This window comes from Anoplopoma fimbria, chromosome 19 (genome assembly GCF_027596085.1).
Source record: "Anoplopoma fimbria isolate UVic2021 breed Golden Eagle Sablefish chromosome 19, Afim_UVic_2022, whole genome shotgun sequence".
Classification (NCBI taxonomy): domain Eukaryota; kingdom Metazoa; phylum Chordata; class Actinopteri; order Perciformes; family Anoplopomatidae; genus Anoplopoma; species Anoplopoma fimbria.
The window spans coordinates 10,531,371-10,555,595 of record NC_072467.1 but is presented as its reverse complement, the minus strand read 5'-3'; the positions used below and the strand labels follow the sequence as shown (position 1 = coordinate 10,555,595).

The following is a 24,225-nucleotide window of genomic DNA, read 5'->3' as shown; positions in this document are numbered from 1 at the left end:
TGGTCCAGAGTGGTAATGTTTTGCGCGGAATCCAACCAGGTGGCACTGATGACAAGTGGCTAATGTGATGCCCAAGAAACCTGCTTCAACAATGAAGCTCTGCTCTATTCTACTCTATGTGGCTCTATTTCTGCTGAGTCATGATTTGTCCAGTCACCACTCACAGGCCCACACAGACACAGGGCCACACACACCATGACACAGTAGAGTCTGTGTGGCTTGGATCAAGGTCCACTCGCATAGGGGAGGAGGGAAAAAACCCTAAACGTGACTGATGTCTTTGTCCTTATCGCTGCCCTTCTTCTTCCCCTCTCTCTCCGTCTGTCTATCCATCACCAGCCCCGTCTTTCTCACTCTGTCACCTCCCCATCTCTGTCCATCTGTCGCTATCACCACTCCCCTCTATTGCTCGTCTCATGCAAAGCTTGTTTCATTCAAAAACCCTGCAAAATTGGTATCAATTCATAATATCGTGGGAGTTCCTGCTAAGTGCACTAACAAACTTGATGACCTTTTTGTGTTTTAAATATTTGTGTCCCGCTGCATCAACATGGTGTGCATCTTTGTAAAGCCAGATGTGTGAGGAAGATATCGATGGGGAGATATGGAGGCCAGACGCATGAATGTTGCTGCATTACCCAGCAGTTTATTTTAATAATTTCCACTTCATTCATCAGCTGTCCATACTGACCAGTGGGCCATGCAGCTGTAGCTCATTCATAACCTCCACTGGTCACCAAGCACACACACACACACACACACACACACACACACACACACACTCAAACAAACACACACACACAAGCACGTGTCTTGATATGCTCCCTAGACAAAAAGACTAAAATCTGCACCATGCAAAAGAAAAAGAGACTCTCTTGGGTGAAATGTTAGCGTGTATGGTTTAGCGGGAGACTTGGGGGATTTTACAGAACTGCAGTATGTATACAGAAGGTGGAAGCTTTCACATCTGTGTACGCAAATAAGAGTGAGAGGGCACTATGGTGTCTGAAACACCTGGGACTTGGTCCCTTTAGGGAACACGCTCTGAGTTAAATCCACACATTCATAAAGGAGCTCACTGATATAAATGACAGGGAGATATGGATGGACAAACATGTATGCACATAGAGTTATGCATGCATATACAGCTGACGGTTTTGATCTTAAGTACAATATGAGGCAAGTGTCCCATAACGCTTTCTTAGCTCAGAGATTATTTCAGCCTGGGTTCATTTAAGGTCTTAAGATTTGAGACGTTATGTTGTGACAAAAGTTTACTTTGTAACCAAGCCTGGACATGCAGGATATTCAAAAGAAACATCCATCCATATAGGGTTATTTTCACACCAGTAAAAAAAACCATTGCATTGAGTGAGCGAGACTGAGAGTGTCACAATGATGAATGGGCCAGAGGTTTGTTCATACTGTTGCTCTACGTTAGCCTCCACTCATTCATATGATCGTGAAGGGATGTTTGGAGGACACCAACTTTTAAGAGGGGAAGTTCGGAGAGACAAACCAAAATGGCCACAATCAGCTGATGCAGCAGGGACTGGTTCAAGTAAAATGTTACTTTCGACTAAAGCAAAACAAGAGTTCTGAGTGGGAGCAGTGTGGAACTATTAATCTTTTTTTTGGTACCAACTTCCTCTCAGATACTTGTGTGCAGCAAATAGCAGATCAAATAACCAAACAGCTCATGCCTGTCTTGATACAGGCTTTCTCCTAATAACTGGCAAGTTAACGGAGTAGCAACCTAAGTCTTAATGCGGCGTCCATTGAAAAACAAAGTGAGTCAACAGCAAACAACAGATGTTATTCTAACAAATCAGTTTGTTCCTACAGGTTTATATTTAAATGCACATCTCTCTTCAGCTTTATTTTGGATGATAATTTCGTATATTGTTGTTTTTCTTAAAGCAATATTGTCAGTAGGGGAATTTTAATATTGCCTACCCCTAAAATGATATAGAACAGAATTTTCCATTCTGTATTTATATATGAACATCCATCCAACATCTTATACAATTGTTGATTTTTCTTTATTAAAAAATACTTTACCGAAACCTTCAGAGTTATTGCTCTTCGCCACTGTTGTTGCTATGACGTGCGCTCCACGTTGGCCCCACCCACGGTAGTCTGTATACTCTGTGAAAGCCAATGTAAGGCAAAGAGGTAACAAAGCATGTCAACACAAGTGCACAGACACAGACTGCTGAGGTATGACATCTTTATTTATTGCTATTTTCATGTCAGAAAGCTTTAATGATAGATCGACTCTCACACTATGGTTGTGAAGAATCATTGCATGTAAAAGAAAGCTTTCCATTACTGTCATTCCAGCAGTGATCAATTCCCTGGCACAAAGCAGCAGCATTCTCCAAGTTTTTCACTGATTACAGCTAATTCCTACATCACCTCCCCGTGCCCCAAAACATTCCACCGCCGTTTTCTATTTTGGATTGAGGTATTTGCCTTCTTTTCTCCTCATTTAGCCACTTGAAAAAGGTCCTGTGATTCAGCTCCTTGCGAAGAAATCTCCCTCTCTCCCGGAGGGATCTGACTAAACTTTAACTGTTGTCGGGCGAAATAAGTCCACATGACAAGAGTGGGACTGATTCCCATGTGATTGGTTGATAATTGCCATGTTTGGAACGATGGAAAGATTCTTTGGAATCTGTGTCGCCACTGTTTATGGGCAATTTACTGTACATGAAAGGAGAAAGGCGCTATCACTGATTAACAGAAGCCAATATGTTGGAAGACTAACTCTACCTCTGCTGAACCCTGATTCAGAAACACATCAACTAGCTATCTAGAGGTAGGTCACTGGCTTAGTGGTAGATTTAGCTTTACTAAGAAAATATTATTCCTGTGCAAGTAAAGTAAAAATATGCACGTTCACACCCTTAACATTGATAAGATATATTTTTAAAAATAGTTTTCATTGCTTTCAATTTAGTCACAGTATGACTTGTTTTAACTGCTTTTGCTGTGACTCATAATCAAAAGGGTGGGCCAGCAGAGATACTGGGAAAATGCTGTGCAGCTAACCGCCTGTGTCAAAACGGAGGTAAGCTGACATAATGATACGATACGCCTCCGATCGGCAGCAAACAGGATGTTTCTTTGGGTCTGCCTGCGAAGGATGTGAAACAAAAGGTGAAGTGGCGAGTGTCAGGCTGCAGGTTTGGAAAAGCTGAGAGCTCTCGCTTTGACTCAGCATGTTGGTACATTGCTTTTCTGCTGCATCATGAGCTGAGCCACAGGTTGCTATGCAGACTAAAAAATGGAGATGACACTCTCTACGAACAGCCCAATAAGTCACAAGATTCCTCTTTTTAGAATCCTGGGAAATCTTTTACCCTTTCTTGAAATTAATAAAGTGATCTTCTTCCTTCCTGGATGGTCTCAAGATACTCATCGTTTGTACCAAAAAAAGTGAAATGTCACATTTGTAAGCAATCAAGGAAACAAACAATACATAAATCCTTATAATTAGGTAACATTTTAAGAGAGTGCAGTTTAAAATTGAAGAAAGGTGGTGTTGATCAATCAATAGGTGTTGATTTAACTGGTCTTTCTGGAGGCTGTAGTTTTATGTGCTGAATAGAATTGCATTATACAGACAGTTGTTTCTATCATTTTGTCCACCCTATTTATATCAGCGAGGGTAGGCTGAATAAATTACTGCAGGACTGAATTTGACTGCATTAGTTTTGCTTAAACTGAGTGCATGTGTGTCATTTCACTGTATGTCCTGTTTGCCTCTCCAGCTCTCAGCAGCAGCAGGCTCTCTCACTAGGGCTTTTCTCTGTGCCTTCCAGCAGCTGCAGTCAGCCAGTCTGACTAGCGCCCTCTGTGAGCGGCAGGCGCTAAATGTTTCTGCAGAACAGAAACATTTAGTGCAGGGCAGGCAGCTGGACAAGGACAAGTGCAGCATTGCCACCGGGAGCACTCATGGCAGAGACAGTGGTGCAGCCCCCAGGAAACAGCTGCTCTGCTATCAGTCACACTTACACCACAGACATGGGATGGAGTAAGTTATGTTTCTGGAATTATCTTTATATGGCCTGAGAATGTGTTAAACATTATTAAATAATAACAATAAGTGAATTCGGATTTGAGTTTGTTGGGCTATACACATGTGAATACAATGTCCATGTCTGCACCTCATCTGAATAAAAGCTTATGTCACAAATAGCTGACACTGCCCACACGCATTTTGTTTTTGTCAGTTCTTTCTGGCTTTGTGTGTTTGTGTGTGGGTGCCAGCTGTGAACAAGTTAACCACAGATCAACCAGCCAACAAAACAACAGCACAAAGCAGAGTCCAGGATATGTTCCTTTAGACCAGCGGTTGATGAGGTTTAGACCAAGTCGAGGTGTTAAAGTGTGAAAATGTCCAAATTCTAACCTGGAAAAAGCTAAGAGAAAGTTGAGCTTAGACAATACAGAGAAGTCTGAGAACACTGAGAATCAAAATCAATTTAATCATGGGAAAAATACCTCTGTCTTTTCCACGCACAACGCATTCCTGCTACTCTACACTCAGAGAACGAGAGCATGTCATTTGAACTGTAGCTTTGGTTTCTTTACTTTAAATTACTGTACATACTTTCATGTCCTGGTTACTGTCAGGTTGCACCTTGTGTTTTCACTTTCTGGACATTTAAGAGCAAAACCCCATTCCCCCTAACCTTTATGGTTTAAATAAAAAGGACATCATCTTCTGTTTACATAGCTTGAATAAAGTCTGCCTTTTTTGGGGGCATTTTCTTGTCTTTATTGGACAGATGAAGAGTGAAGTGGCAGACTGGAAAGTGTAGAGAAAGAGAGGCATTAAAGATCCCGTGGTTGGAGAATTGGTTGGAATGCGGAGTAACTATTTGACTACCGAAGCACTCCACAAACCTCAATTCTTCAAACTTTTGATAAAAAGAGAACCCTACAGAGTATCAATGACTCCTACTACCAATGGAAATTTTCGGGGCTACGGCAAAGTAGGTGGGGAAATTTACTACATGATTTATTCTGTATGAAATTACTCAAAATGAAACCTGATTTTCATTCATTTGAAATTGTTTATGCATGATGGACCTGAACATGTGTGAAGGGAATTTATCAGACTTTGGCTCTTAAGAAACCAAGACTGAGAATTTGATAATTCAACCATTTCAAAATGTAGCATAAGGGTGTGGTTTCTGGTAGTTGTTAAAATCAGATTGTGTAAAGGCTGACAAGCATAACATATTAAAAAGAAACAGGACACGAGTCATCTCAAACTTCAGCCACGCCTGAAAAGGAATCATCCCTTTAAATATATATATTTTTTAATTAAATCATAATTAGAACTCCAAAGTATGAATCGGGAGCTTAACAATTAGGACCAGAGTTGATACAAGCACACGTGGGCATAATCTTATCAGCTGGGGTGGAGAGAGGAGAAGAGAGGAGGGACGGGTGGTGTTATTTCCGTTGGCACTCTTTCACATGTTTGCAGTGGAGCGCTCCACATCAACCATGGCAGGGACAGGTGGGCACTTATCAGTGTGAATGAAGTGCTTTAAATAAGAAACGTGACTAATTCAAAATGGAAAATAGCAGAGTTAAAAAAATAATAAATATGTGGAAAATCCCCACTTGCTATGTTTCAGACCAGAACACATCTTCTAACAAGCATTGTTATAGGCAACGGTTTCTGTAATTCAAACACACCAGTTGAGATATAAGTCATCAATGCTTCTTATATTTGTGAGGACATCACCCATGAGTAATTCATGTCTGCATCAAGAATCTGTGAAACCTTTCAGACTCATGCACATCAGCCTATAAAAGAGCTGTGTGACGTTTTTAAAAAGCAAGAACAACTAGTCAACAGTTAACACTGTGTTTTATGGATAACGTGCCTGTTCCTGAGGTTTCTTTACTCGAGAGCTCTTGGGAATGTGGGGTCCTGGCAGGGCCACGGTTAATATCACCGGGGCAGGTGGGGAGAAGGGTGAAGCACAGCGGGGTGTCATATCATATGTCATTAATGTCTGTCTTACATTCTTGTTTCCCAAAGCCAGGTGTTCTCATCAGTCTTCATGCACACACTGTCTGCCAACTACCTGCACAATACCACGTCCTTTTAAAAAAAAAAAAAAATCCATACACACGCATAAACGCCTGCAAACACACACCCATGCGTGCATGCATATACAAAAACACTCAGTCATCCCCTTTATTTTTCAGTTGGGACTCTACGGCATTGAGATCAACCATGTAAAATAACACTAATGGCCAAAGTGCAGAGCCCAGCAGTATCACTGACCAGGCTGGATATTGGATTGCCAAGTTCTGGTACATGATAGTCAGACTGGGATGTTCCCCGTTACCCCCCACCCCCACACAAACCCCTCTCACAGATTTTGCGGGGAAAATGTGTGTTAAAATGTATACTCATACTCTCATATTAAGATTTGTTGTTAAATGTACTTCTAAGTAAACTACTTTTTCATTAAGCGGCCCCCTACCTCTTCTCTTTCCTTTCCTAAGACGCTGTTCACCCTAGTATGGCCTCGTGAAGGCCCACACCTCATTTCTGGACTTCCTGGCTACTGATTGCAGCGTCTGACTGACCAAAGGCTAAAACCAAGCTGCTGGTGTCTGTACCAGGTACCATCTGGGTCTGGTTACCGAGCAGTGGAGGCAGCAGAGGAGGAGGGGGCAGAGAATGATGGCAGGGCAGAATGGGCCACGAGAACCTATTAAAAAACATGGACGTGTGCGCATGACTTAATACAATGTGAAACACACCCACAGCAACACCCAAAAAAATGTCTGAAATTAATGTTTGTGTTCCTAAAGTTTGAATTAAAGATTAGTCTGTTTTAAGTGAATGTTTTGTTGTTATCACCTTAACTTACTCGTCCTTTTCAAAACCAGTGGGATGAACAGTTGACACAGGTGTTCGCATGTCCTGAGGTATTTTGGAATCTGATGAATCACACCATATAGCAGAGGCTTCCAACGTGTTTGAGCTTTTAAAACAAAGCTTTGTCAGAGGTTGCGTATGTCAATAAACAGGGCCAGTTCGAATCAAAGATCAAAATGTTTTAATTTAAATACTTTTTAAGGCCATGATGATGTCACATTAATAAGTAAGACCCCATGCAACTATTATATGAATGTTTCCTCTGAGTCGAGTCTTTGAACATACAGACACAAAACAGGCAATTAAACAAGCTGTATTCAGGGATGTTTGAGATTTTTAAATATCTAGCAAGATGCCGATCATCAAACAGCAGATTATAAATAATGTGTCAACACATTCTCCCTCTCAACTCATTTAATAGCTTCAAACTATGCCGCTCCGGATACACCAGGGAAGCCTCTAGTCATTACATGTATAGTGTCTTATCAAAAGAAACTTCTTTACAGGAAGTTATGTAACATAACCATAAGAGCATGTTTGACATTACCTTGACTGACAACTCACACGACTAATGAATGATGTGACAAAATTACAAAATTTACTTTTAGTTTGTATGGGACTGGTACCAAAAAACTAAATTTACACATTTGAAGGTTCACCCATTTTTACCATCACTTTAGAGAAATACAAATGATTTTCTTAAAGTGGTTGTTTTTTATTGCATAGAAAAAAAGTTTGTCCTTATGTGAAAGAGAGAGAAAAAGTGAGCTGGATCAACATAGAAGCATACAGACAGCAGCAGTGGTGGCGGTGCTTTACGCTACATGCCTGCCCATTGTCCACTGTCCTGTCTGTGTGTCCACTGTCCTGTCTGTGTGTCCTTTATCCTGTCTGTGTGTCCACTGCACCACCTTTATCTCCCAGTCATGCTGCTGGGTGACATTACTGTATGAAGGATGTCCTGGACAGAACCGATAACACGTTCCTCATCACTGAGTTCATTTCCTTTACCCACAATGCATCTGGGCCAGCTGGTGGACTAGTTTGTGGGTTAGCAGTGGGGTCAACCTATGAAACATCACTGCCTCGTAAACACATCATATCATCATATATTCTCAAGTTTTGTTGATTATACGATGCAACATAAAAAATGTAAAATTACACTGAGCTCATGAAAGTGAGTCACTCATTATTTCAACTTACATAAAGGACCAGACAGCTAAGGTTAGGAGCCTAGCATCTTATTATACAGTGAGGTAATAATAGAGTCAATGGCACAAATCAACAACACACTTTTACAGTAAAAAGTGTAATAATTACATCAGATAACATGATAACCTCAGGAAATTAATCTGTAATATTCTGCTTTCAGTTTTACATTGTAGCATGATTTCATAACACATAACGCCCGCAAAATATATATTCACGCTGAAGTAACTGCTAATGTTTCCACTGCCTTTATTAAAAGGGTTCTGTCAGTCATGGAACATTAACTTATAAAGAACATCAGAGAAATTGAAGACACAGGAACTGATTTTTATGTTCTTTTGGCAAGGAAAGTTTCATTCACTCGGTAATGAGTAGGTAAACTTGAAACGAACAATAGTTTCTCCTTTGGGGGGAATAATATATAAGACACAATCTATTGTATTTTTTAGCGGAGTATGTATTAAAACTTGAGGGGATCTTTTAGTTACAGTTTACTTTGACATAAACTTTCACGTGTTTTTCCATTGCTTTTAAGCAGCATAGACTTCCTACCCTTTGCCCATGGCTGCTGAACTGCAGTTTGCCTTCAAGCGACTGCAAACACAGAATCACCTTGACACTCAACAACAACAACAACAACAACACCTTTTTAAAAGTGAGGACCACTGCAACTTATGATTAAGCCAGGCAGAGAGCGAGAGAGAGAGAGGCAGAGAGACAGAGAGACAGAGAGAAGGTATAGAAATAGATACAGTTATTCTGTTCCAGTCGGCTAGATAAATCATATTTATGAAATTGAACAGGACATACATTTAAATGGCCAAAGTGCAGAGCCCAGCAGTATCACTGACCAGGCTGGATATTGGATCGCCAAGTTCTGGTACATGATAGTCAGACTGGGATGTTCCCCGTTACCCCCCACCCCCACACAAACCCCTCTCACAGATTTTGTGTGGGGCAAATGTGTGTTAAAATGCATACTCATACAAAATCCCTTTCTCATATTAAGATTTTTCTCCGATAGCATGCATTCCAATTTTCGAGGATAATTTGTTGTTAAATGTACTTCTAAGTAAACTACTTTTTCATTAAGCGGCCCCCTACCTCTTCTCTTTCCTTTCCTAAGACGCTGTTCACCCTAGTATGGCCTCGTGAAGGCCCACACCTCATTTCTGGACTTCCTGGCTACTGATTGCATCGTCTGACTGACCAAAGGCTAAAACCAAGCTGCTGGTGTCTGTACCAGGTACCATCTGGGTCTGGTGAAAGTTTCATTCACTCGGTAATGAGTAGGTAAACTTGAAACGAACAATAGTTTATCCTTTGGGGGGAATAATATATAAGACACAATCTATTGTATTTTTTAAGCGGAGTATGTATTAAAACTTGAGGGGATTTTTTAGTTACAGTTTACTTTGACATAAACTTTCACGTGTTTTTCCATTGCTTTTAAGCAGCATAGACTTCCTACCCTTTGCCCATGGCTGCTAAACTGCAGTTTGCCTGCCAGCGACTACAAACACAGAATCACCTTGACACTCAACAACAACAACAACAACAACAACAACACCTTTTTAAAAGTGAGGACCACTGCAACTTATGATTAAGCCAGGCAGAGAGAGAGAGAGAGAGAGAGAGAGAGAGAGAGAGAGAGAGAGAGTGAGACAGAGAGTATGAGAAGGTATAGAAATAGATGCAGTTATTCTGTTCCAGCGGGCTAGATAAATCATATTTATGAAATTGAACAGGACATACATTTAAAGGCTAAAAAATAAATGAATGTGCACTGTAGGTGCAGGTGAGAACTACTATAGCTGTGGAGTTAATTGGACTGAATACAGACTGTAGGACTGAACTGAGGGACAAGGGAGGGTGTGTCTTTCAACAAGAGGCCAAGCGTGGCCAGATCGCTTCTCAGCAAAAGTTTGGAAAGGAACTGCTGCTGTTGGCTCTGAAAGAAGAAGCACAGTCAGGGTGGCCGAGGATGATTCCTCCTTTGTTCCGTCTCTGTCACCTAATCAATTTTCTTTGGCAAGTCCTAAATAAAGTCATATAGTGGTACTAATGTTTTAATATAACGCCATGTGTCTGTGGCACAGTTATGGCCCCAGACCTCCTGATCCCCCCCCTTCTGTATCTTGATTCATTAGCGGGCTAAGGGGGCGGCATTTGTTCTGTGGCCGGGCACGAAGATGAGCAAAGACACTACAGAGAATGAGGGAGGGAGACAGGGAGGGACGGGACGAGTAGAATAGAGAAGTGAGTAGAGAAAGAAAGAAAGACATAAAGAGACAAAGAAAGAGAAAGAAAGACACGGTGGTCTGTTCATTTTACCCACCATGCAGAAGAAAAGCATCATCATCAAAAGCTTTAGTCTCCAGGGAAGCTAGATTCTGAGAAGAAAAGGAAAAAGAATAGAGTGTAGAAGAAGAAAATGTAGAAGTGGAGGAAGAAAAGGAAGAAGATGTAGAGGAAGGGGTTGAAAAAGCAGCTCGTCTGAACGGGACTGCTGGGCTCAGCAAGTTAGTGATTACTGATTAGCCAGCTCGGTCCTGTAGGGAGGCCTGTCTGTCCTTGGCTTGGGAAAACAACATAAAAGGGTGCCGGCTGTTTTGTGACGGGACTTGAAAGGTTGGTAGCTATCGGGAGACATTAGCCTTATCAATGGCCGGTCACTAGAGCCGGGCTATATGAAGCAACAAGGGCACTGCTTTTCCAGAAGGAGATAACCGACGCATACCTCGGCCCACATTTGCATGCACCGGGGCAACAGGCAGGCAGAGAGACACAATATGACAGAAAGAAAGCAGGGCATGAAAAAAAAAGAGGCATTGCCAACAGAGGTATTAATGCCAGCCACCCAGCCAGTCAGTCAGTGTGTCCTGCCCAGCGCACAGATGGGTGTGGCAACCCGGCAGACAAGTGATGTGCCGTACTGTATCTACAAAGGCCTGTCTGATGCTTCCTAAACCTAACTGCCCTGTCTTCTACTGCCCTTTATTGGGTTTCTCCATACATGTGAAGTGAGAGGTTAACAAGTGCAATGGCACCTTTCAATCATTGAAAAGAACACCTTGACACTTGGTGTGTGTTTGGCTGGTTTGTGCTGTTTGAGTTTTCCATTGGGTCGAGTCCACTAGTCTAATCTGTTGAACTCGGGTCAGTGGAAAAAATCAGCTTTGAAAGGGACGGACTGACTAAAGTGAACTATGACAATGTGAGAAAACATCAAAAGGATTTCTGGAAAGATCCCTGTTTCCCTGCATCACCACTGTACATAACACATTGGACCAGCCCGCACGCAAAAACTTGTGCACAGAAAAGACCAACACACACCCAGCCCTCCCAGTATGTTTGAGCTGATTGATTTTTGTGGGGTAAGGTCAGTCGGAACAGCTGCTGATAGACCCGCAATTCATCTGGAGTTCAAAGAGTTGGTTCAGTCAGTGTCGTTCCTGTTTGTACTTTACCGAATGACAACGTCACCAGGCACCCTGCCTTGTCAACAGTGTGGGCAGCAGGACAGTTCGTCCATCTGTCAGTCACTTTTTGAATCTGCAATCACAGCCATCTGATCAATGCAGCTGAGACACAGAATGAAAGACGAGTTGACTCAAAGAGAGGGTGAATGAAAGTGGGCATACTACACCTGCCGTTAACTAAAAGCTAGCCTAATCCTGCTTGTTTCTGCTATGTTTGCAATATTTGCAATAAACAAACAACTGGAGTGAGGTTCAAAGCAACACGCTCCGCACTCCGGCGCCACTTTTCTGCAATCGCCTCTGTTTGTCATTCTTTCGCGCCCTCCCTTGTTTTCTCTCTCTCGTTTTGGTCCCACTTCTAACACCCCGGCCTGCTTCAGATCTTGTTTTCCTCTCTCTCAGCTGACAGGCTGGCACACCTTCCATAGGGCAAAGTCCCCCGAATGAGAAAACAGAAGAAAAGACACGCGTGCACGCACATCGGTGACACGAGTGAACACATGTAATCATAAGCAAACACGGTCATGCGCACTGGGGTGCAGTCTCATCTTCCACTCAATCCCATTCACAGATGAATCGGTGCACAAAGAGGCAAAACCTGCTGCATACACACACAAGCACACACTTCCAAAGTCCTTGAGCGTCATGCCTTCCCAACCTACACTTGATAAACCCTTGTGTGAGCCTGACAAAGCAGGAGAGGGCACTCAGCAGCCTTTGAACACTGGAGCAGGTTGCATAAGGCGGCTCAGCATACCAGTGGACTGTATTCACACACTGAGTACTGTACCCAGTACTGTATGACTCAGACAAAACTTTCCAGCTATGAGATCTAAAAGTGTTGGAATCTCAAAGCTGACAGATGAAACAGACTCTGAGGGAAAAACAGGATTTGGATTGTGACTTCTAAAATGGTACGCATTCCTTTGCATCGTACAATACAAAAGAATAACTAATGTATCAGAATTAATGTAGTACTGTTTCCACTGAGCAATCATATATGATTGTTGCACGTAAAAACAAAGCTCATAGTTACAACACTGGTCCCCATCAGGATGCTCAATTCCCACCAATCCCATTTTCACCAAACCAAATTGGACAGTTTAAATGAGCCCTGCACGGACTTTACACATGGTTTTAGGTTTATTTATCATGAGGATTACTACTCAGCCAGTGAAAACAGTTGTATAATGTCTTCTGTGACTTTGGAGGAGCTTTACAAAGTTTGAAAAAAACAACAACCTGGTAATCAGAATATCTTGGGCTCTGATGCTACAATTTTGACCATTCCTTTTATATCATATCACCAGAATCCCCCCTTTTAGTAGCCAAATATTTCCTCCCAACATTTCTGGCAAAATTGCAATAAACTGGCTGCAAAGACAGTGATATGGTCGAGCAGAATCATTTTGGTCAAATTGAACTGAAACTGAAAATCCATGTTAACTTTTGCAGGGAATATCCAAATCTAGTTGCTATCCCAACACAACCTAAAACACCAAATAACTATTTCTATTATTTTGATGCATTTTAAACGTCATGCTTTACTGAAAGCATTTTGGCTGTCATATACTTAATGCAGAACTAAGTTCCTTGTGTCTACATCAATAAGAGATGAATGGCGATGTTGTTGAAGTTCAAAGCAGCGGTTTCCATCCCTGAAGAGGAAACCAGAGCGCCCTGTTTGTCATCGATGTCATCGCCAGCAAACCACACTTCAAACTGGTTATAAGGCAGCAGGAGTATTCACTACAAAACACAGAGGGCCTTATTTGTTCAAGCTGCACACTCTGCGTGTGTCTCCATGCTTCTACCGACACTGTGCGCTAATGGTTCCCACATCAGACTCTCCCAGTGGCCTCAGTCACATATGACTGCCATGCGTCGCCATCGCCATCTCCATCCACCTCACCTCACCTCAAACGGGCTTGGTCAATTAGTAGAAGGCATGGAGAGCGCAAAGCAGGCTTCTGAAGGGGCCTCCCAGTGGGGGATGTGAACAGGAAACAGAGCTGTATTTACTGAAAAGCACATTTGGGATGCACCGATAGTAATCTGACTTTAATTTAATGTGTAAAATGGGGATGTGAGTGTATGCATGTGTGCTCGTATGTGTGTATAAAACTCAGGGTTTGTGGGAGCCCTGCACTGAGTAATTGAGACCGTATTTCAAACAGCCCTATACCAGATCTTGACTCAATCACGTCTGGCCCCATGGATGGGGTAGACTGGGGTCTACATCATTGTTTGACAACGTGTATGCTGCAGATTGATTTTCTGGTTCCAGTGGAAGGGGGCAAACGGATGTGAAAGGGAGGTACAACAGTGTGCATTATCAGGAAGGAAGTACAGAGAAGCGTAGCATTTGGACCATGTGCTGCAGGCTGCATGAAGATTTTTCTTCTCCTTTTGAGAATGGCTTACTTAACAAACAAACAATACTGCACATTTTGAGTAACAAAACTGGCATTCACAAACTCTTGAAAAAGAGTGTCTTGTAAAACATGAGCTGTATTCTGCTGCCTTCATCTCCTATAGAACAGAAACAACTAATCACACTTGGCACGGTGACACTGCTAATAACTTATAAATTGTTTTTATGATTATTTAGTGATAATGTGAAACAGACACTAAGTTTGTTTGTCTTCCTCTGTCTTGACGTGCGTTTTGTCTCCTATGGGGCACTTGCGAAATTATCTTCTTTGTCTTTCTGGCTTTACTTAAAAAAAAGACAATTCTAGTTTAGTAAATGTTTTGCTGGCTGAGTTTAACAGAAACAGGCTGAGATATAGCTTATGAAACAGCTATGATGATGCTAAACAAAGATACTTGCAATACTGCTGCAGGCTGTTTACTGGGTATTCCAGGAGGATTCACGTTTACACAACTGAGCCTATTCAGGAATAAAGTAAGAAGGTTAAATTGAGGGATGGCTGGCTCTAAAATCATCTGTTGATATACGTTAAATAACTGTACATTGTATGTTTTATTCTTATCTTTCTAAATTGTTTTTTTAGTCTATATTCTAAAGGACAAGACCATATAAGACCCCTTTTTTCAATAAGCTCACATTGCATTGGTTTGAATGCCTTTGTCTTTTGTTTGAAGACATTTACCCATGGCTGCAACACCTCAGCTTCAACATATATATCAACATCTTCTTCACCTCCACCTGCTCCAGCGTCCAAACACAGATTGCTGTTGCAAACTCAATGAAAGCTGTCTCTCTTTCACACATCATGCAAAGATAATTTAAATTACTTCTTTTTGGAGAAGACACTAACACTAGTTGCCTCCTCTGAGGAGGTTTTGTTTTCAGCTAGTTTGTATGTTTGTTTGAAAGTTGATGTATCTCAAAAACATGACCAGATTTGAATAAAATAAAGAGAGGTAAGCCATTAGCCACTGGATTTGCTTTGGTCTGGATTTGGATCAGCGTTCCGATTCAGGAATCTTTAAACATTGCATAACAATTTTTTATATTTCTTCTCATGAACTACTGTACTTGGATGGAAGTACAGTACTCATATGCAGATCTGGATCCAAATGCATTAAAACTATCTATTGTAATAATACATTTAAGAGATTGTTCAGTCTCTGTGAGATTACAGTATGCACTCTCTCTCTCTCACAGTAATTTCCAGTTGCATCTGTTTTTGTTTTGTTTTGTTTTTTCTGATGCCATCGCCACAGCGAAGCAATGTTGGGATTTTAAAGGAAGTCGAGCACTTAACAGCTCACAGTCAAACTCCAGTGACTTTCTGGAATGTCTGATGTAAGCACAAAAGGAGTAGCGTGCAACAATGAAAATATGTCTTGAGTATTTATCAGCTTTTGATGCATTCGAGCAATGTCTTCTCTATGCAACAAGACACATTTTCAATCAATTAGTTGATGAAAGCAGTATAAGCATGTTGCATTTTAATGTTCAAGACTGAGTTTGGTTATTTTTCCTCTGCACTCACCACTTTTCCATTATCTGATGTCAAACACATGATCAAAACCAACACACAACATGGTTTCACATCTTTAGGGATCATCCCACACTAGCTGGGAAACTGAATGTGCGTGGGTGGGTGTGTTTCATACTTCCAGTTTAACTGCTCCACTACCTGTGGGCCTAGGAGTTTTTTGTTCACTACCATCTTTGATCTCAGCTCAATTGTGGTAGAATGATTTACCTCTATCAGACCTGATTAAACATTCCCCACCTACAATTATTCTTGCAATTCTCATGAAGAGCAATGAATTCACAACAGGATGATCTCAAGAGTCATATAAAGGCTCCATTAAATCCAGGCATTGTATCAGATTTCAGCTGCTTGGTTAAAAATGGCAAGTTCTCTTTGCACTGCAGGAATGCAACCCAGATGCAAGTACTCAGCAGGATAATGTATACAATATGAAACCAAAATAACTTATTTTACAAACCTGGTTACCGGTTTTACGGGAAGTTCATAAAATAAAAAAATTGAAAATTGAAAAAAAACTATGAGCAGTAACAAAGATAAGATGTGAATGAATGTTAGAATACATGACCTAACAACATATGAAAACAGTTTTTCTTCCACCGTGACGTCAGATTATTAACCATAACATCCTGAATGCGCTGTGCACTTTCTTTCCTTAGTCAAGATGTGGGTAGTTGAACAAACGGTGGTGCAGATCAAACACGGTGGCCTGGGGCAGATTAGGTCCAATTCCACTTTGTTACAGAGGCCTGCATTTATTTTCTGACATTTACCATAAAGGAACGTCAGACGTAGACCTCGTAGAGGAGGCCCCTCAATCTGAGTCTCCTAAACCCATCAGCGGACGAAGAAAGGAAAGGGGCGACTTTAACCGGCACGAAAGGGCCCGACAGCATCTGACTTCCATTGCCGAGCTCAGCTTGTGTGTTCCACTTAGCCACCGGTATTTTGAGGAGATGCATGGCACCCTTAGCAGAGCCCCACACTCCAACACAGATGATGTCATAGAGGTTCTATCAATCTATATCTATCTATATCTATATCTGTTTTTTGCAAACTTAACATTGGACGCCATAACAGACAGAGGCTTCTAGCTGTCACCCAGGTTGCACAAAGGAAGGAGAAAAGAGAAATCTAGAAGGTGAACATCAAGTTCTTTTTTCTCATCAGTCCTCTGTGGAGTTTCAAAGGCAAACAGAAAGCAATGAGCTATTTCACAAGGCCCCTGATGAATGAGTGAAATCTTTGGTTACGGCTCCCATTTTTTTCACACAAAAATGTTGCTGCTGAATTTGTGTAGCATGATGCGATGCTCATATGTCTTTTGTACGTTCTGACTTAAATGACCAATCCTAAACAGCTATCATCATCTGCTATGAGCACAATACATGAAATATGCACTGTGAACACAGCTGGCTATCACAGGTTTACAGTGGAAGTGGATGTTAACTTCTAGATAAGCTCTACTGTACTGCACCGCACACATAATATGAACAAGCAGCTTTCTTGAAACATCTGAGCACTTGGAATGAATTCTTCACTTAAGATAAGCAGTACAGGTAATCTGGCCCAAATAGGCCATCTGCTGTTCCCACAGCCAACAACAGAGGCTAATAACATGCTGCATCCAATCAGATTGTACCAGAGTCAGCCGAGATAAAGGCAAAGCAATAAAATGAAACAATCTGGTGCTTTGACACTACAAGCAAGAGAGCTCGCTACTTCGCTGCTGGGCTGGGGGCAGGAATGTGCTCTTTGAACCAGCTTTATTTAACAGCGAAGCAGCATGCGCACAGCACGCCCTGAGTCTCCGAGCTGGCCCAGGGACCGTTTGCTCCTGACGTGGGCACATCAGATGCGGGGCCACCGGGTCAGGGAGCTGGCATCCTCACCCCTGGCACAACTTGCTCCCCTTGGGGGCGTAGGGGCTGACACCAGGCTCATGGGGAGGACCAGACAGACAGGGGCCTACCAAACAGCTTGTGACCATAACCAACAGCGGCAGAGAACAATGAATGCAATTATTTACAAGAACACAGTCCAAGTCTCTTTTAGTCGCTCCCCATTACGCCTGTTTACTCCCACTCTCCTTTTTTCGGGGGGCAGCATGGAGAGGCTGTGACCCTATCGGTACAGTCGTCAGCAGGACTTTTTCATAGTGCCCAGGGCTACCCTGCTATTCATGCTCTATCGCCAGCAGGCCTGGTCGGGGTCCAGCTGCAGCGTCTTTTCTACCAAATGTACATTTTGGCAAGAGGTGAAGGGAGACACATCCAACTTGGACAGTCAAACTTTGTGCAAGGGAAATAAAAATGTATAACTGCATGAAAGCAAATACGGTTTTCTTTACGTTGAGTGTTGAGGTAATGTGGAAAAGATCTGCCAGGGGTTCAAACAATAATACAGTGGTGAATCATGACTTTCATGCACCATTAGGAAGGAATTTCTATTTCTAGTAGTTTTAACTGCTGAGAACCTGGTACAGACCTACAAATTTATGTCAGCACATGGCTGTAAGCATTAGGGAGGAGCTGAGACCTGAGTGGGCAGAAAAGTCTGCCTAAGTACAAATACTGTCTATATATATATAGCCTCATGAAATAGAATCATAAAACATATATTCATGTAATACATTTTAATAGGATATATAATTTTCAACACAGTAAAACCAATGAGTGGTGTCATTGATTGAGATTCACTTGCTAAGAGAAAATAACTATTTAATACCTTTGAAAGGTTAAACATGCAAATGTATTTTCCAGTATGTAACTGTGTACAAGTGCAAATAAGCTCATGATATCAGAGATGATAAATATAGAGTGGAACACACACTTGAATTCATGTTTATGGGAGTATATATATTATATATATATTTGTTTAGATATGTCTTCGTGGTTTCATCAAACTTGGTTTATCTAACACAGCACATCTGATTTTTTTTCAGTGAAAATGACTAGAAACAAAAATGAAGTGCCCAAGTGAAGCTTGATGAAATCTGAAAATGTGTGATTTATCTTGTAGGTTCAGTGACTTTTTCAATTGCTTGTGACTGCACCTTAGCAGCACAGTTAAGGGAGCATTTCCTCTGTTGTTTTGTGTTTTTAGATATTTCATGTTTAAAGAAGAGACTAAAGAATATAATTAAACTAGCATAGTCTTTTTAGATATCAAACATGCTCAGTGAGTCAGAGGGCGAGGGTGAGTCAGTGTGATCCCCCCCCCCCCCCCATCTCATGTGCACCAAGGAAACTGCAATATACTGCATCGTCTATCAGATTAGGGCGGATGGAAACACATCACCTGCTGTAATGATTTTATTCTGAAAGAGACCCCAATGGAACAAGATGGCCTTCCCTTCCCCATCCACACTGAACCAACTCCATCTGATAAAACAACACACTCGATGCGGAAGCTACAGAAGAACAATAGCGCTGAAGACTGTACAATAAGTGTACATTCCCACTGGTTTACATGCACTCTCTCTTTCATGTAAACACACATCCACAAATACAGTAGAGACAGTTCCATTTTTCTTTTCCCCTGTGGCTCTTGGCTTTGGCCCTTTAGGAGTGTCCAGATGAAGAGAGCGTGGAGTGTGGCAGAGGGTCCTTCCATAAACAAAAAACAACAGTTATCTTGTGTGCGGCCGTCTGTGTCAAGAGGCACACGAAGCCAAGCCCAGCATCTGAGAGGCGTCTGCTCCTCTTTCCGCCTTTGGTCTTGTCTCTTTCAATGGCTTATAAAAGTGTGGATGTGTGTGTACGCCCACGGGTGTGTGTCTGTGTTCACAGCACAGGGCTCCTCTGTATTGTATTCTGAAGCTGGCTGGAAGTAAAAAGGCAGAATTAAGAGTGGCGGGGGCAAGAGAAAGGGGTCTGCCAGCACACTGCAGAACGGCAGGGAGCTCCCCCAGATCCCAGCTGCCCAGGACTGGCTGAGAGCTTCAGGCGAGTGCCAGGCTTCCTCGGCCCTCGTGGAGGTGGGCCAGAGAAAGTGGGAGGAGTGGGAGTTAGAAGTCAGAATAAAAATGCCAAAAATAATGTCTGGGCCTATATAAAGAAGGCCTTGGAAGACACACAATGCTGACATACAGAAGCAAAACTAAAATCTAATGGCAGGTGGGAAATGTCAAGCATTTTTTTCTGTTCTGTTCACAAAGAGCAAATTAGTTTTCAAATAATAATTGGTTGCATAAAGCGTTCATATATCAAGGAGCACTCAACTTCCTGAGTAGCCCAATGAAACGTTCTTCCAGTATTGGTGGCCTGTATGCCTCTCCTTCTCCACGGGGGCTGGCAAAACAGTGGAAAACAAAGTTTATCTGGAACTGTTTAATGCATTATTTGTCCAACAATCAAGGAAGTGAGTTTATTTTGCAGATAATTATAGCTTTTGTTGCGTTGATCGCCAAGATAAGCCAGAGTTCCGAACCATTAACTGGTTGTGTTTTTTCTGGCAAACGCTTAGTTTGTAATGCAGAATGCACTGCAAGAGTCCTTGCAACAAGCTAGAAGAACCTGACATTAGGTGGTATAGGGCTCCCTGAACTGCAACCATGCCAAACAATCAATGAGCTCTTCTGATAAAACTGTTGGGTTTTACAGAATTATACTTGCCAGTACTTTACTTCAACATGAGATACTAATCAGTAAACAGTTCCCACCCTCCTATCTCTTGATCCGCTTACATCAAATAATATGACTCAATGAAAAATTGAGGCCATTAACTATACAATATTCAAACCATATGTAAAGCCAATGTCTGATCCAACTCCCACCACACACTGAGGAGAGTAATGCCGTACAACCATCCAAAGTGGAATATGATGGGGCTCTACTGTAAGCAGTAATAATTACAGCTCAGGCTGTGGAAAACCCCTGGCTGGTCTAGACACTTTTGCCCTCTGAGCTGACCCAGGAACCGTGCAGGGCGCTAATCATGGCACTTGGCAGACAGCTCCATTTTTCCATAGGTCCTCAGAGAAAGCCCTTCCTCTACAGAGGCAGGTAATCACAACAAAAGCACATCCCGCCCTGGTAGCACGCCAATGAATGCACGCCAATGAATGCACGCCAATAAATGCACGCCTGCTTTGTCCACTCCATGAGGAGTTGGTAGATTATTTATGTGCTTCTGACAGAAACAAATAACCCCTGTGTCACCCTGCCTGTCAGCCTGACTGCCTGCCAGGGAGCCAGTGTGGGTGGTGTTATTCATTGTGCGTCCCCACCCAGGGCCATTGACAGGAAGTAAGCTCCACTATGACGAGGGAGAAACCCGTTTACATCTAACTCACCAACACAATATCAGGGTGGAGGAACACTCAATACTGAGGTGTTGAAAGTTCAAAAATGGGACTGCATATTAGCATCTTTGGTATTGTAGATGCTCTGAGTTCACAGACTAAAATTATAGATTTTTGCAGAAAAGTAAGAGAAAAAAAGAGATTTACTGTTTTCAGGCTTCTGGAATTCTCTTAATACCTCTAGTTTCCTGCCTTACATGTTAACAGTATTACCTCCAACCACCAGGGTCAAAGTCCTGACGCACACTGCCTGCATTTTCCGTTAATGAACCTCTTCCTTTGGACACCTGGGCAAAATTTGACATGTCCAGAGGGGGCCATTTTGACGCATTTCATTACCACTGCTAAAAATGTCTTCTCCTAACATCCGATTGCTGCTATGACAGCTACACCTGGAATGGATTGATGGGGATGTCAGGGACGCTATTGTTGGACATATTGTTCCATTACTGAGAGTATGACAAATACCACATAAAAACTATGAATATGTATTGCAACAGTGAATGAAAAGCTTGGTATTCTCATGTAGTAAACATTCCTTGTTGGGAAAAGTGAAGTATTGATGTTTTAGTTTTTGGTTCTGATTAATGACTTTGAATAAAATATTTAAATGTGAAACAGCTTCAAAACTAAAACTTCTACAGTGTAGAAACTGGTAAAGCTGCATCCATAGACTGTATATAACTGTATATAAATGAAGACTTAAACTAGCAATTAAGACCATAAACTCATGTACAATCAGACTTATTTTTTAATTAATTAATGAATTAATGTAATTATTAGATTTCATCGATAGATAGATTTACTTTATTTTCCACCTCAGTGTCTTTAGCTTCTCCAAGTACAGCAAAGGTTCATAGGATACACCTAACACATTATTAAAAATACACAAATACACTGTATATAATATACAATAAAGCAAATGAGCAGGTAGCAACAGATTATATAAATAATCAAAGGGAGCATATCTTATAAAATAACAAGTGTTGCCGGATGCAGTCATTCTGAGGTCAATGTCTGTGTGACATAGGGAATAAAAGACTTCTTATGAACTGGCTGGCCTTTGGGTCCCTCAATCGACTGCCAGATGCAAGCAGCTCAAACTTCTGGTGCCGTTTTATGTTTAGCCTTCCTGTGTACAGCTCTGTCAAATATATTGCAAAGTTGTCTCTGTGACTTGCCAAACACCTTCCCTGCAATATTAACAATCTTGGAGATCTTGTTTTTGCTCTTTGCACTGTTTCCGTACCATGCTGTTATGTTAAATGGTAAAATTAAAAATTAAAAAACGTTCATTTTGACGCTATAGCTGAAGATCAAAGCAAAGCCTCACAGAAGTTGTTTATTTCACAATGATCAGCTGAAACATTGGTTGATTTTACACCAACTGCCAACAGTTCCCACAGTCTAAACAGGAGGTCCCAATTTCAGTGGCCACTAAAGAGTTTGGTGACATAAATGTGGAGGACTTAGTGACAGATCTCATGCCAGACCACTTTTCCTCTTCTCCACAACTCTGAGTGATCTGAGTGATAAATGTTCTTGAGCATAGACCGACGGAAAATTCTCATTTCCTCACAAGCTGAACCCAAGAGACAAACCCAGAGCAGGTATGGAGCTCAGGTGGTGTCTGACTGCAGATTTGTTATATTTTTCATGCACACACATAGATATATTTAGAGGATCTATTGGAGGTACCACGTCTACACATAGCAGTTCTTGTAAGTGACAGGAACTTAACATTCAACAACCAGAAGAAGACCAGCTCAGTGTCAGCAGGAGAAATGGGTCCAGTTCACATCTCCAGGCCGTAATATCAACATTTGATAAGTTAAAAGATATATATGACTTACATTAAAAGCTTGGGCTGGTAACAGGTGGGCTCAGATCTTCGCTGGTCATTTTATGATGTCACTCAGGTGTGCCAAGAAAGAGCCTGACCAAAGAATTCAGGTCTGATTTAGGGCCACAACAGGCTGTCTGGTGCTGCTTCTTACTGCTTTGTATCGTATCATCCCTCTTGTCTTCATAAACGCTTTCCAAATGGAGTTTGATTTCAACATCTGGGTGGCTTTCTGTAATAAACGAATACATAGAGCAAATTTATAATACAGATATTGCTTAAGATTATGTACACACTGACATTTGATTTATCTTTTTACTGTGAATCTGTTTGGGACATGCTTGAAACAATGTGATCGACTTTGTACATCCTCCTCTTCCCCTCAGCACCTGTTGATTCCTGATGCCCACCATGATCTAGTCCTTCTTAGCCAGACTCACCAGGCTTAGCCCACCCTGACATTGGCACTGGCACAGCCAAGCTGACAATTATTATCTACCTCACTGCCCTTGCTAGCAGGCTGACGGGATGAGCAGCATTTGTCTGGCTGGAGTTTACAGAATCTGTCTGCCTGTGTAGGGTCAATGAGTCCATCCTGACCCCCCTTTTTCCAGTATTAGACAAAATCAGACCTTATATCTATCTATCTATATCTATAACAAGTCTGAATTATTAGTCTGGTTAAAGCTTGTTAAGAAAGTAGTACTTTCACTAACTTCTTTTGTGGAAATTCGAGAAAGAAAATCTGTCAATAAACTCAATAGCACTCATATCATAGACAGAGACCGACATTTACACATTGTGGCAGACGGGTGTATGCAGGAAACCCTACTCTAACTGAAAAGGGCTGTGGTGTGAGTCATCCTGGGATATTCTGATAATGTGGTCTCCTGAAAATCCTCCTCCCTGACATTCACCACTACCATCCAGGGCAGCAAGCTGAGGGTCTCACCAGTTACTGATGACGAACCTACAGGAGATTCAGTTGCTACTTCCGGAAATGAACTACAGACGTTTTAATTTCCACAAGCTTTGGCAACTTTATTGTACACCTTTATAACTTAACCACAAGTTAACAACAAATCTTGGTCTGGTAGGGCCCGAAGTTCTTCTTTTAAAATGACTCATCTTTGACTTTATGGAGCGCTCATCTTTACCACTGTTCCCAAAGACTAGCCAGTAGCTTTTTGAAGACCTCTGTGACTCAGAGAGAACGCGGTGCTGAAGATAGGGCAGGAGCAGGCGGAAGGCAATACCATAGAGAGAACAATAAAAATGCAGATAATGACAGATAAGGCCTGTGACACAGATGGCCCAGGACTGTTTTAGATAGACACCCACCTCACCAGTCCGAAATTGCAGAGTCTTAGAGCGTTCCCTTGATGGAACTGACGGATCAAAGGGAGAAGACTTATGAGCTTACATTATAGCCTACAGATGGTGCATACTGGTGTTTTGGTGTGGTAATGCAGACGGCTGTGTACAATAATTCATAC

At 41.8% G+C, this 24,225-nt stretch overlaps 1 long non-coding RNA gene across 1 annotated transcript in view; it reads right to left on the bottom strand.

Annotated features, from left to right (window-relative positions):
* LOC129107687 (uncharacterized) overlaps positions 1-24,225 on the bottom strand; it is a 96,769-nt gene that overhangs the window by 17,449 nt on the left and 55,095 nt on the right. The window contains exon 2 of the long non-coding RNA XR_008531912.1: positions 22,740-22,961. This is a non-coding gene — a long non-coding RNA (uncharacterized LOC129107687). The remainder of the gene's footprint in view (positions 1-22,739; positions 22,962-24,225) is intronic.